This window comes from Myotis lucifugus, unplaced genomic scaffold (genome assembly GCF_000147115.1).
Source record: "Myotis lucifugus unplaced genomic scaffold, Myoluc2.0 scaffold_747, whole genome shotgun sequence".
Taxonomy (NCBI): Eukaryota; Metazoa; Chordata; class Mammalia; order Chiroptera; family Vespertilionidae; genus Myotis; species Myotis lucifugus.
Window position 1 is genome coordinate 71,979 of NW_005871795.1, and position 14,237 is coordinate 86,215.

Genomic DNA, 14,237 nt, shown 5'->3' on the forward strand with positions numbered 1-14,237 from the left:
GAGAAAAATCTGGTTGGAGAAACCAGGGCCTCCTTCTTTCTTGAGAAGCGTGAGTTGGTTTTTACCTCCCACACCCCCGATTTCTGAATCTTACAAGTCAGAGAGAGGCGGTGTGGGAAAAAGCAAATCTTAGCTAACGCTCTGCCTCCTAGGAGCCAAGTCATTAAAAACGTGCTGATGAAATGTCCTGGCCTGGTGAGTTGTTCATCATCATCCGAGTGGCTCCCCTGCTCATACGGGGTTTCTCTGCCTCTCCCATTCACCTCTAAGCAAATGACCGGATTCACTGTGGTTATTCTCCTGGACATTGAAAGACTGTGCTTTGGGAAATTTCACACAGAAATTGATGTGGATGCGCCTGTTATGCTTATGCTGAACCCTTGGGCCCAAGCGTGATTTTACTTACAATTTACAGAAATCCAGCCCCACTCGCTGCCATTTAATATTAAAATCCGCACACATTGTTACTTGATTAATCTTATGCCAGGATGACATTTCTACGTTTTTAAAATGTTTTTATTGCTTTTAGAGAGAGGGAAAGGGAAAAGGGATAGAGAGACAGATAGAAACATGGATTGGCTGCCTCCTGCATGCCCCCTACTGGGGATCGAGCCTGAAACTCGGGCATGTGCCCTGACCGGGAATCGAACCTGTGACCTCCTGGTTCACCAGGCGCAGCAAACTCATGTGCCTCCTAAGAAGTGCAGTGGTTTGAAGGACGGAGACAGCCAAATTGCAGAACAGATGGCTACTATGGAGCAGAACCGAGGGAGGAGGCATAAATAGAGCGTATGATGAAAACATAATGAGGACAGAAGGAGAGGGGAGTGCAGCACAACAACATACTTCTAGAGCAGAATCGGGCTTTTTTATTTTTCTTCGTTTAAAATGTTCACAGAGCACGGTCCCTGCTGAAAACCAAATACTGTTTTCGGAGGCTCCGCGGAAAGCTGTGTCACACAAGACAGGACCGAAAGTTCATGAAATAAAAGCCACAAGGGAAGAAGCAACGTACGAAGGGCAGAAGCAGGGGGCTGGGAACGTAGATGCTACAAGCTGGGGAGGAAACAAAACATAGGACGGAGAACAAGCAAAGAACCCACCTCAGAGGAAAAGCCACGCAGCCCCGGCTGGTGGATTAGTTGGTTAGAGCATCGTCCCGATACGCCAAGGGTGCAGGTTCGATCCCCGGTTAGGGTCGATGCTGAACCACTGAGCCACACTGGCTGGGCTACTGAGCATTTAAATCTGACAAGGACATTCTCAAAACGAGGATGCAATAAAAAATCCTGAGCCACAGACAAACCAAGTGGAGATGCAGCTGAGAAAGGTGAGGTGAATCAATGGGGGTAACTCACCATATTAACAGAATAAAGGACATCTCTCCCATAATCATCTCACAACAGAAAGAAAGGTCCTAAGAGAAAATTCACTACCGATCCATGATTTTAAAAAACCCTAACAAGCCAGGCCAGTGTGGCTCAGTGGTTGAGTGTCAACCCATGAACCAGGGGGTCATGGTTCAATTCCTGGTCAGGGCACATGGCCAGGTTGCAGGCTCAATCCCCAGGTGCGGGGCGTGCAGGAGGCAGCGGATTATGATTCTCTCTCATCACTGACGTTTCTATCTCGCTCTTCCCCTCCCTTCCTCTCTAAAATCAATAAAAACATATTCTAAAAAAAATTAAAGATCTAGATGGCCAGGGGCCATCTTCAGCTCATGCACCGAACTCGAGGTCCACAGCGGGCAGGCGCGCACCGTGAGGAGCGGTCCCGAGCGCGATGCCAGTCTCTCCTAACTGTGCCATTTGGAACTCAATGTTGTGTAACTGACTTGGAGAATAACTGATATGTAAGCAAATAAACATCAACATAGGGAGCACTCCAAGGCAGAACGTCCCAGAACTGACACAGCTCACAAACGGCTCCAAGACTCCCAAACCTTTCTTTCTGGTGGGAAACACCCTATTTGCACCAACCGCCTGGTCGCATTTTCTGCGACAGGCGCTGAAATGGCTGGCAGGGAAAAAATGAGGGGGACTTATTTCTGGCAAGCAGGAGAGGGCTATAAATATGCCCGTTCCGAGGCAATGGTGAGAGCTCTTCATTAATTTCTCATTCATTTGAAAATCTAATAGAAAGGAGTCTGGCTATTTAATGGACTTAAGTTTTATCATCTTCCAGGAGAATTCTTATTTGCCTTCAGTGCGACTGAACTGCATATGTCTTTTTTCCTAATCATCACTTGTGAATTAGTTTTTATTGCTTTTACAGAGAGTGGAAGGGAGGGGGAGAGTGAGAGAGAATCATCAATGTGAGAGAGACACATCGATTGGTTGCCTCCCCCAAGCGCCCCAACCGGGGCTGGGAATTGAACATGCAACCCAGGTAGGTGCCCTTGATTGGGAATTGAACAAGACCCTCAGTCCGTGTGCTGATGCTCTAACCACTTAACACCACTGGCCAGACAAGAAGGATGATCTTTTCAAAGAAGAATGGTGCTGCTCGCCCTGGCTGGTTTGGCTCAGGGGATAGAGCGTCAGGCTGCGGTCTGAAGGGTCCCAGGTTTGATTCCGGTCAAGGACACATGCCCGGGTTTCGGGCTCCATCCCCAGTAGGGGGCGTGCAGGAGGCAGCCGATCCATGATTCTCTCTCATCATTGATGTTTCTATTTCTCTCTCCCTCTCCCTTCCTCTCTGAAATCAATAAAAATATATGCATTTTTAAAATGGTGCTGGAAAAATTCAAGATATCAACCTCAAGGTACATGTCACATCATATGCAAAAACTAACGCAAAATGGCTCACAGACCTCAATGTCATATAGAAAAAAACAACAACTCTCATGCAGGGAGGGCAGGACACTGGAGTCAGGGTGGCCAGGAAACCCTTCAGGACCGGGCACAGCAGTCTTGGGGAGGGAGGACAGGCCTGGAGCATGCTGGGTTCCCACATGTGGGCATGGCGGTCAAGCCTGTTCGCCTGAATCTTAAAGGAGAACCACGGTCCTGTGTGGCTGGCAGATTTAAGAAACCAAGAGAGTTACATTTACAGAGAAGAGGTAACTTCTTCTTAAGGAAAAAGCTAAATATAACACATTCGGAATATCACGTGACGTCTCGGTTTTAATTAACTCTCGGAATTCAGCACATTTCTAAAAAAAAAAACTAAAAAAAAACCCAGACTTTTCTTCTGATTACATTGAGCCCATTTTTTATACTTGTCTCATATTCTTTTTCCACAAGAGCAAGTTATATCAAGGGTTCTAGGACCTACAGAAAAAAATTTGCCAATCTTTTTATATTTTTAAGTTCATTTGCCAAGAACCCAACTGTTTAAATCAGTCACTAAATGGGACACTGCATTTCAAATGTGCCTCTCCATTCAAACCATCCAGGACACTCTAGCCTTTCTTTTATACAAAAAATCCAGGATGATTACCTGGCCGGGTGGAATGAAAGTGTGAACAGCTTCCATTTAAATGCTGATCATATTATTTTTTAAATAGATTTTTGTTGATTTCAGAGAGGAAGGGAGAGGGAGAGAGAAACATCAATGAGAGAGAATCACGGATCGGCTGCCTCCTGCACGCCCCCTACTGGGGACTGAGCCTGCAACCTGGGCATGTGCCCTGACTGGGAATCAAGCTGTGACCTCCTGGTTCATAGGTCTATGCTCAACCACTGAGCCACACCGGCTGGGCCATATGTTATTTTTAGTTTACTTAGACAATACTCAAAGTCAAGAGAGTAGGGCCTTGGCAAGGGCTCAGGCTGCATGGACTCTCCTCATCCTTTGCTGGGGGGGGGGGGGGGGGGCAGGGGAACAAGGCTGGCAGGTGGCATCGTCTCTAACAGGGAATGGCAAACTGGCTGAAGGCCGTCAGGGAGGAGTGAAGGGACACACAGTACAGACTGCGTCACGTATGAGCGAGACAGAGCGCGCAGGGAGTGTGGGCAAACACACCACCCCCCCACAGCAAGCAGGGAAACAAACAGAACCACACGGACCCGGAAACAGAGCTGACAGCAGGGAAGAAAGCTGGCCCCCCTAGCACCTCATGGACCGAGGCCCTAACACCAACAGGCCTGCCCTCCAGCAGCACTGGAGGCGATAATCGGAGAGACGCCGATGACAGGAGACCAGAGACAGGAGCGAGGAAACCAATTACAAAGTGAGAATTAAACCCGCACCGTGGCACCGCTAATACATGGTTTGGGAACGGCAAGGAACAGAGTAGACAGGAGTGAAAATTCACCCTCCGGGGGAGAGCGTGCGATCGCCGAGGAGTCCTACGGAGGAAGAAAGAGAGATGAATTGCAATCAAGGGGGGAAGGGAGGGGCGGATGGTGGGTTTCTCCTTAACTCCGGGAACCACTGTGTCTTAGCATGAAAGAGCAGCAAGCTGAATTAGAATGAAGTTCACTTTCCCTTCCGAGCTGTTCTGTGAATTTCAAATACAAACAGTGTTAAAACGTACATGGTATCGCTCGTGTCTTTTATCATTGCCTGCAGTGAGAGATTTCGTCATGTGAAAAACCTCTCATTTATTTTTTTAATATGTTTTATTGACTTTTAGAGAGAGAGGAAGGGAGAGGGAGAGAGAGATAGACACATGAATGATGAGAGAGAATCACGGATCAGCTGCCTCCTGCACGCCCCCTACTGGGGATGGAGCCCACAACCTGGGCATGTGCCCTGATGGGGAATTGAACCGTGACCTCCTGGTTCATAGGTAGATGCTCAAGCAGGACCTACGCTGGCCAGGGCAGGTTGTTCTCTATGGGCTGGTTTTAGCGCCTGAGCTGCAACAGGACATTCTTTCTCCATGGACACCCACCTGCCCGTAGCCCCTGCCTCTACAACACTGACACCAAAGAGAAGCCCATTTGCTAGAAATCACATGTGAAATTAAAACCTAAACTCGAAGTGCATGCCACCAAAAAGACCTATCCTATTTTTTTTAACTCTGAAAAGTAAGAACACCTCGTTTCTGCACCTGCCCCGCACACTCCTCAGCTGTTCCGGAGCCTGCACCGAGGTGCCAGCGAGCGAGTCCCTGCTGCCCGTGATACGGAGACGCTGGAACCTAGTAACCAGCCGCCGTGTTCCTCCACGGCAGAGGAGTGGAAATAGGAGATTGTGTGGGGTTTTTCCACACCAACAACAATTAGCATATAAAAGGCGCGCTCAGCATTCCGGAAATTGGAATGGTTTTACAGACGCTGTGCCAGGAACACGGGGAAAAAAGAACAAAAGCATCTATTTATTACACTGTCTTCCGAACTCTATCCTCTCGCTTTTCTAGGTTTTCTCATTAGGGACGGGTGGGGGGGAGGGGGGAAGCCCAAGCCAGACCACTGCTCAAAGCCCCAGCTAGTTTTCAGAACAAGAAACGCAGCCAGCCCCACTCTCTTCTGCGGCAGCACAAGGATGTTTAGGTCGAACGAACTGTAGGATCACTGACCGAGTCCGGCCCGTGTGGCTCAGTGGCTGAATGCAGACCTAGGAGCCAGGAGGTCACGGTTCAATTCTCCGTCAGGGCACATGCTCGGGTTGTGGGCTCGATCCCTAATAAGGGGCGTACAGGAGGCAACTGATTAATAATTCTCTCTCATCACTGATGTTTCTATCTCTCCCTCTCCCTTCCTCTCTGAAATCAATAAAAATATATATTAGTAATTGTTTAAAAAATAAAATCCCTTCCTTACATTGTTACATTTCTTTTTTTTATTTCTCTATTCAATCTTAATCCATAATAACAGAGGTTAATGTACTTATAACTCTTCTCAAAGAATTTTTTTTGACTGACTTGTTTCTTGGATTTTAATTTCATTACTTTCCTTTTAATATTACTTAAATTTTTTTGTGAATCAATTACAAACAGAAATTTAATTCTTGTTTCTCAAGTTTGAAAACTAAACTCTGAAAAACAAACAAAAAAAAGCCCTAGATAGACACCCTCCCTTCCAAAAATGTTTGCAATACTAATTACTGTTTGATAAGAGATAAGGGAACTCATCAGTATTTCATTTATTCAACCAAGATGAAGTCTTTGGGATGATCCGTCTGCTGATGTAGACACCGAGTATGTGTAAGATGAAATTTACACCCCGAGAAAGAAACAAAAGTAGAACATGATCACAGCAGCTAACAGTAATTTCTTCTTTGCTTATAATGTGCCAGGTACTGTTCTAAGTTTCTCACATGGACTTTAATCCTCAAGTGACCTCATACTGACAGAGGAAAGGCACTCCTATCATTATTCCCATTTTATAGGTGAAAAGGCCCAGGAATGAAGACGCTAACAGCTAGCAAGTGGTAGGCGTAGAATGCAAATCAGTCCTCATAGCCCTGAGCACATTGTGTACAACCTTAGTGTTTTAATGGGAGTTTCGTTATGTTGTTAATAGTTGCCAAAGCAGATCAAATACTGTAATTAGTTACATGACCCTATTCGTGCTTATAAAATTGCATTTAGAAAATTTGTTGTTGTTAATCCTCACCTGGGGATATTTTTCTCATTGATTTTTAGAGAGAGTGGAAGGGGGGGGGGTAGAGAGAAAGAAAGAGAGAGAGAGAGAGAGAGAGAGAGAGAGAAACATCGATGTGAGAGACACATTGATTGGTTGCCTCCCACATGTGCCTGCAACCCAGGTAGGTGCCTTTGACTGGAATTGAACTTGGGACCCTTCAGTCTGTGGGCCCATGCTCTATCCACTAAGCCAAACCTGCTACGGTGCATTTAAATTTTTAAAATTGATTTAGAGAGATAGAGAAAGGGGGGAGGGATGGAGAAAAGGAGGGGAGGAGAGAGGAAGAGAGAATAACATGGTTTTGTTGTCCCACTTATTTCTGCATTCACTGGTTGACTCCCTGGCATACAGGGACAATGTTGCAGCAACCAACTGATCTACCCGCCACGGCGAAACTGCATCTGCAAGTCCCCTGGTTCTAGGTATGCAGGCTTCCTGCTTCCCGGCTGTCTGCGCTGACTGCCTTTTTCACTCGGCCCCTCTCTGTCATCTGTCCGATGGGGATCGTCAGCTCATTCATCACCTGACAGATTTACTAACTCACTCATCATTTTGCCATTTACGAGCCTGTCCTTCCCACTCATCCTCCACACCCCAGCTGCCGCTCATTCTGACATGCCAGCTGCCTGCCCACGTCTGCCAGCCAGCCCGGCTCTCTCCTCGGTGGGCCGCTGTCATTATCTCATTTGTCGGGACGTTTCAGTCCTTTTTCCTTATTAACTGGCCTTTGGGTATTTCCTAGACTTCTTTCTTTCCATCCTTGTTCCCCCGGGCCGGTCATTTGGTTCATTTGTTTATTATCACACGATATTATCCATCCCTTGTCATTTGACAGCTTTTCAGATTCCATTAACCAAGATGCATAAGCATTTAAATTCTCTCTCTTGTTCCCATTAGATGAAACCCATCCAGGTTCTGCCCTGTGTTCAGCCGACGTAGAATTTGCAGGAGAATGACATTTAAATGAGCATGTATTGCCTGGCCGGCCTGGCTCAGTGGTTGAGCTTCAATCCATGAACCAGAAGGTCATGGTTCAATTCCCGGTCAAGGCACATGCCTGGGTTGTGGGCTCGGTCCCCAGTAGGGGGCATGCAGGAGGCAGCCGATCAATGATTCTCTTTCATTATTGATCTTTCTCTCTCTCCCTCTCCCTTCCTCTCTGAAATCAATAAAAAGAATATATTTTTTAAAAGACCTGTGTTTGTTAACAGTATCACATGTATACAAAAGGCAGACCGTTTCTTTCTCTCTCCTGAAGTCAGTGTGCAAATAATCAGTGTAACTGATTTTTAAAATTTCTCTTCGTAAAAAAAATAAGAAAAAATAAATAAATTTCTCTTCGTCATTAGGTCATATTGCCTACACAGCGCTATTCTTAAATCAATTTCAATCCATTTTTCTATCTTTTGGGGGAATTTAAGCAAACATAGCAAAACAATCAACTTTGAGTCTTCTTTTCATTCCCAATCAGCATTTTTGTATTTTGATAAAAATGCAACAATTTGATTTAATACCCATACAACCAGGGTGAAATATGGATGTTCCAATATTACCGTTACTTACTGTACCGCATAAGACTACTCGGAGATGAAAGATAAGGCCCTGAGTAATGCTCTTCATTAAAAGAGGTTGGACCCTTGGAAGACAGTCTGGTGAGTAAGAGCCTCTGAGTTACAATTTTTTAAAAGCCGGGTAAGCAGACAGGCCCTCAGAATAGCAGATTAAATTCACTTCCAAATTAGTACAGTTCAGCATTTCAGACGTATGATTTGTATGCTTGGTAATACTTTTAAAATTAACTGTGCCGCGGACGGACACAGCACACACTTCTCAGCCATAATAATTTTTCTAAGGCTATATCTTTATAACAGTAATTGCCTTCTTAGTGAAAGAAGACGCATTTAGAATCGAGGGACACTTCATTTATTACTTTTCTTATATGAGAGCTACCTCAGCGTCTGAGTTTTTTTTTCTTAACGACTTTTTTCTATTAGGAGAACGTGAAGACTCCAGGGCAAAGGAAGCCCATTAGGAAGGGAGGCATTTTAGAGGCAGGGCTTTCCAAGGTGGACACAAGACAACTCTTGTCAAGAATGGACGGTGCAGCCCGGCCACTGTGGTTCGGTGACTGAGCATCGACCTATGAACCAGGAGGTCACAGTTCGATTCCCAGTCAGGGCACATGCCCGGGTTGTGGACTGGATACCCAGTAGGGGGCGTGCAGGAGGCAGGTTCACAGGTCGACGCTCAACCACGGAGCCACGTTGGCTGGGTGGTCCACGTTCCTTTTATCTCCATTCCTACCGGGTCATGTCATTATCTCCAAGTCTAATCACTTAAAGAAGAGATGTAAATAATTCATTATTACAAAAAAAAAAGAAAAAAGCCATGCCGTCTTTTCCATTATCCATCAGAACCGGGAAAACCTCCCGCCCTTGCACAGACACGGACACACAAATGTATTCATGCGCACGCGGAGAAGAACATGCCTACAGGCCAGCGTACACAAACCTGCTTGGGGTGCTTCTGAGATGGAGGAACCAACATCCTCTTTCCATGTCTCCCCAGGACCACCCCAAAGCAACGTGAGAAGCCATTCACTCATACACAGATACGTAAATATATTACATAAATGTATGTATTGATTTTTAGGGAGAGGGAGAGAGAAACGTCGATGTGAGAGTGAAACATCAAAGGCTGCCTCCTGCACGCCTCCTACTGGGGATCAAGCCCGCAACCCGGGCCTGTGCCCTGACCAGGAATGGAACCGGTGACCTTTCGGAGCACGGGACGACATCCAAACAAATGAGCCACACGGGCCAGGATGAGTGATACTCCTTTCTTCACTCTGCTACTCCGATAAACATCCCCTTCGCAGAGGTGCAGTCTCCAAAACACACAAAGAGCTGACATTCCTTGCACTCCGCTAAAACACGCCCTATCTGTGTGATCACACATGAGCATACGTATATGCACGCACGTGTTTCCACGTCTAGACAAAATGCATCTACGCTTATTAGATCGTCTTGGTTCACGGCATGTCCTCGTAGGAGGGCACCGGAAGGGAGCAAACAGAGAGGAAGGCACGCGCGCATCTCAGGCAAGCTCCTGAGCGGCTGCTCTCCAAGTGGGACAGGCCACATGCGCTTGGTTATCACTTACGACGCTTTCAGCAAGGTCTGCTTTCCCCTTTGGGCAAAAAAGCCAGAATTCTGTGCCAATCGCATTGAAAGCGCTCCCACCACAGAGGCCACAGCCCTGTTCCAAGGCCACCACGGAGAGCAGGTGCGACTTACCACGAGGGAGAGAGGCCTTTTCCAGGAGACGACGCCAATGAGTCCTGACAGCAGCACCTGGAAAGACAAACGGTGCAGGAAGGTGAGATGCTTCGGGAACCTTTAATGTACAATCGAAACAGTAGGGACAGTTGCAACCTGAAGAATCACTTCTAGAATCCAGCGCATGTGCGTGCGCGCGCACACACACACACACACACACACACACACACAGGTTATTCTCCAGCCCAGAGCCCCAGGTCCCCCTCCCCAGCTCCTGTCCAAAAATGCACCTGCACTCCCCTCCCCAACCCAGTCTCCGCTTGTCATCTTTATCTCCCACAGGGCACCCCTCCTCCTGGTCACTCAAATCCTGGAGACGGCCCCCTCTCCCGCCCCCACATCCCAACAGGCACAGTGAAGAGAGGAGGTGTGGCTCCCCCTCCAACAGGGCCCTGTTCCAGGAGGCCCCATTGTAAGTAGGTCCTAGTGTCCTCCCACAAGGCCTCCTATGAAGATGAGCCCCCAGGCAGTCAGGGCCCAGGCAGGAGAGGCACTTCGGATTTAAGACATGAATGCAGCCAGGCTGGCTGGGGTGGCTCAGTGACTGAGCATCGAGCTATGAACCAGGAGGTCACGGTTCGATTCCCGGTGAAGGCACATGCCCGGGTTGTGGGCTTGATCACCAGTAGGGGAGGGTGCAGGAGGCACTGGGTCCATGATTCTCTCTCATTATTGATGTTTCTCTCTCTCTCTCCCTCTCCCTTCCTCTCTGAAATCAATAAAAAACTATTTTTAAAAAAAGACATAAATGCAAGTTTCAAAGATGAAATCCAACCAGCGCCCAAGTGCATGCAGGAGCCTCCCGCTCTCTCCTCCGCGGGAGCCAGCGGGAAAGGAGATCGGAGTGGGCAGGTGTCTCCCCGTCTGGGGAAGAAAGTTACGTAAACCATTTGCAAATCGTTCTGATTCTCTCCTTTCAGAAGTGTCCTCTTTGCGCAATAAAAACAATGTATTTGTTGGTACAGTACATTAATTCCATTAAAATCACATTAAGTGTAATGAAAAGCTCTCAGAGTCTAATTACGCCAGCGAACTCACAGACCCGCATCAACTTTTAAACCCACTGCAATTAGAACAGGAGGCGGACCTGTCTGGTAGACAAATCGTTCCTCCGTTTCCAAATGATGATGACTGAAGGCCCGCTGTCCTAATGCTACAAACCACACACTACGCATGCAGACCCCAAAATCTGTCCCTAGAGGGCCTCGGCCTGTGCTCCTCAGTCCTGACTCCTCTGAGTTCATCTCCCCAGAGCACACTCCGTTCTTGCAATTCCTGCCCTGAAGGGTAGGGTCCCCTAAATTCCCCAACATTCACAGTGGCACCTCGGAGCGCCCCCTGCAGTCCAGACCTGGCCACTGCGGGGCCCACAGGCTGCCAGCCTCCCTCCCTGGGCCCTTGCAGCCCCCAGGTGGCCCTCTCTCCTGCCCTCTGCCCTCAGGCCAGCCCTGGTCCTCCTAGGCTGCCCAGGCAGAGACGTGTATGCCAAGTGAGTCTGTGTCCTGGCACGTAGTGAGGCCCCGGGAGGAGGCAGAGTCAGGAGGACAGAGGAGGAAGGGGTAGGGGACTTCCCGCACTGCTGACCATCCCATGGGCGTGTGAGGACCAGCCGGCCGCCCACTGTCTAGGGCAGGGGTGGGGAACCTTTTTTCTGCCAAGGGCCACCTGGGTATTTATAACATCACTCTCGGGCCATACAAAAGGACCCACTTAAAATTAGCCTCTCTATTTGCTCAAACATTTCATCAACTCACCCCTAACGCCTTGGCAGGGCCAGACCAAATGACTCTGCGGGCCTTACACGGCCCATAGGCCGACATTCCCCACCCCTGGTCTGGATGAAGGGACACACGGGACAGCGAGGTTCTACCTAGACCCCTGCCCCTCACTCATGGCCTATGTCCACCTACAGGTTCAGACGCTCCTACGACCCCCCAACAGAGGCTGGGGGACCTAAACAACCGTGCCGCTGGTGGCATGAAGGGCTCCTTCTCTCTGACCATGTGGGCCTGGACAGATGCAGTGGCCTCTCCAGCAGCTCAGGTGGTTGGGTGTCAACCCATGTACTGAAAGGTCGCCGGTTCAAATCTCAGTCAGGACACATGCCCAGGGTGTGGGCTCAATCTCTAGTAGGGGGGGGCGTGCAGGAGACAGCCAATCCATGATTCTCTCTCATCATTGATGTTTCTCTCTCTCCCTCTCCTTCCTATCTAAAAATAAATAAAAACATGTATTTTTTTAAACATCCATACTGAACAAAGGCTGTTTTAAGTCTTCAGGCCTATGTGCAATAATGAGTTTAAAAAAAAAAAGGACCTTTCATGTGAGTGACATATGAGTAGTGTATATTATCTTGCAAATATAATTCACATACATTTTCCATATAAATCACCTCAAATCAAGATCTGATTTTCTCTAATAGCTCTAGTCTGAAAAGAAGTTATGAACAGGAGTGAAGAGACACACACGTCCACGGCTTCTTTAATTGCATTTTCCGCAGAACCCTGCAGTTCTATTTTTAATATTTGATTACACCATCCACAGCGCTATATTCCACAAAAGCAATTACGTTTTGCTCAGCGGAAAAGTCAGAATGGAAGAATATGCGGCACACGACCAACGGTAGAAGAAGGAGCAATTTAGAACATTTTAGGATAATGATTGAGATCACGGATTCGGAAGTTACAGCAAACACATTTTAAAGACATCTTATCACGGAGCTGACTGCAAGCTGAAGTTATGCACCACGCAGACGGGGGGAAAAACCGCCCTGGGAGCCCAGGATTTTATCAAAACACTGACGGAGGCGCTCTGAGAACCTAAGCTCTTACCAACACTTCTCCTCACCGCTCTCTCCAAGTCCAAAGCGGCACCTACCTCCTGTGCTTTCCGTGTCGCCAAGGGCTTTTGCCCAAACGTCTAGCCAGCGCTAACGTAGCTGATGTTTCCCCTGCTATGTTCATGCTTGTTCACGACATTTTCTTGTCTTTTGTGTTTCTAATACTCCTGTGTTTTGCTATTTTGGTCAACTTTTCTATTGGTTTGCTGTTTCCTTTTTCTAGGCGTTTGGAAATGATACATCTCTTTTCTATACCATTTTTTAAACACCTATTTGAAATTATTTATCCAAGACGTGTATAGCGATAACACATATGCCTACAGGTTTTGTAGGTACATGTGCTTTCTACTTCACCTTACCTCCCAGATGTTTTGAACAACCACATTGGTATCAACCATTCAAACCTAACTTCACATTTTCTTGTTTTAATTGCTCATTGCTGCTTTGTTTATACCAGTTCTTCTCATCTCTTGATTTACTTGTTATTAATAATATTTTGCATTTGGCTTATACACGTCAATACTTTCTTTTTTTTCAGAAATGAAATGCAGAGACTTTTAGTTATTTTTCTGAAGATATCTATTGTTTGCTCATTTACATGAATGAGCTTAGAAATCTCACCTACAGAAAGCCTAGAGAAATTTGCTTAACAACCGTTCTCCTTCTAAAATAAATACAGGTTGCTGCATTATCTTCTAGCATTTTGTTTTGAGGACATTCCTAAGACCTCTTCACCTCGAACGTGCAAAACTGACACAGAGATGAACAAATCCATCACAACATGAGCAGAATACTCCCTGGCTCTTACGGCGATGAAATACTGTGATACGCACCTAACCTACTTACTACACAAATTAACTTTCAAACGGAATATCAAGTGAGATAACAGACATGTTTAAGAGTCCGTGGAGTAAAATAACGATCAAAGCACTAACTGGGATGGGATGTTCCTAGAATCGCTGGGAGTCTGAAATTGATTGGAGAGCAGCCCTGTGGTCAGCCTTCTACACTCCTAATCAATTCTCTCACGGGAAGCTTTTGGACAGCTACACTCTCACGCACTCAAAAAATATGTTTCCATTTCTGAAAGCATCACTTCTCCATTTTTCTTACGCTGTCGCACCAAAAGGAAAAAGTAAGTTTTCTGAATTGTTTAAATGTGCATGACTTCCTAGGATGTAAAGTGGCCCGTGTTCTCAGTCCACGCCCATATGGCCAAACGCGTCACTAGATCATAAAGAGCACCCAGGACTGGCAGACTGGATAACGCGGGGGGTCCTGGGCTGCCACTCACCAGCTCCTATCAAAGTTAGTATAATGAAAATGTCAAGAAAGCGTCACATTTAGAAACCACAAAATACAAAGATGGAGCTGTCAGTCACTCCGGACGCTTGCCAAATGAAAAGTTTAAATATAGTCACGGGTGAGCAGAACTACTGCCAACCACGTAAGCTCACCAGGCAAGACCTGGTCTTTCTTGTCTAACACGATATATCCCCAGCTCCAAACACAGGACTGGGCACA

The 14,237-nt window shown here is 46.9% G+C and overlaps 1 protein-coding gene across 1 annotated transcript in view; it reads right to left on the reverse strand.

Annotated features, from left to right (window-relative positions):
* The window catches only part of FAM189A1 (family with sequence similarity 189 member A1), a 33,766-nt gene extending 23,877 nt beyond the window's left edge, over window positions 1-9,889 (reverse strand). The window contains exon 1 of the mRNA XM_014448036.2: window positions 9,833-9,889. The gene's annotated coding sequence lies outside the window, so the exon portion shown is untranslated. The remainder of the gene's footprint in view (window positions 1-9,832) is intronic.
* Window positions 9,890-14,237: the final 4,348 nt, after the last annotated feature.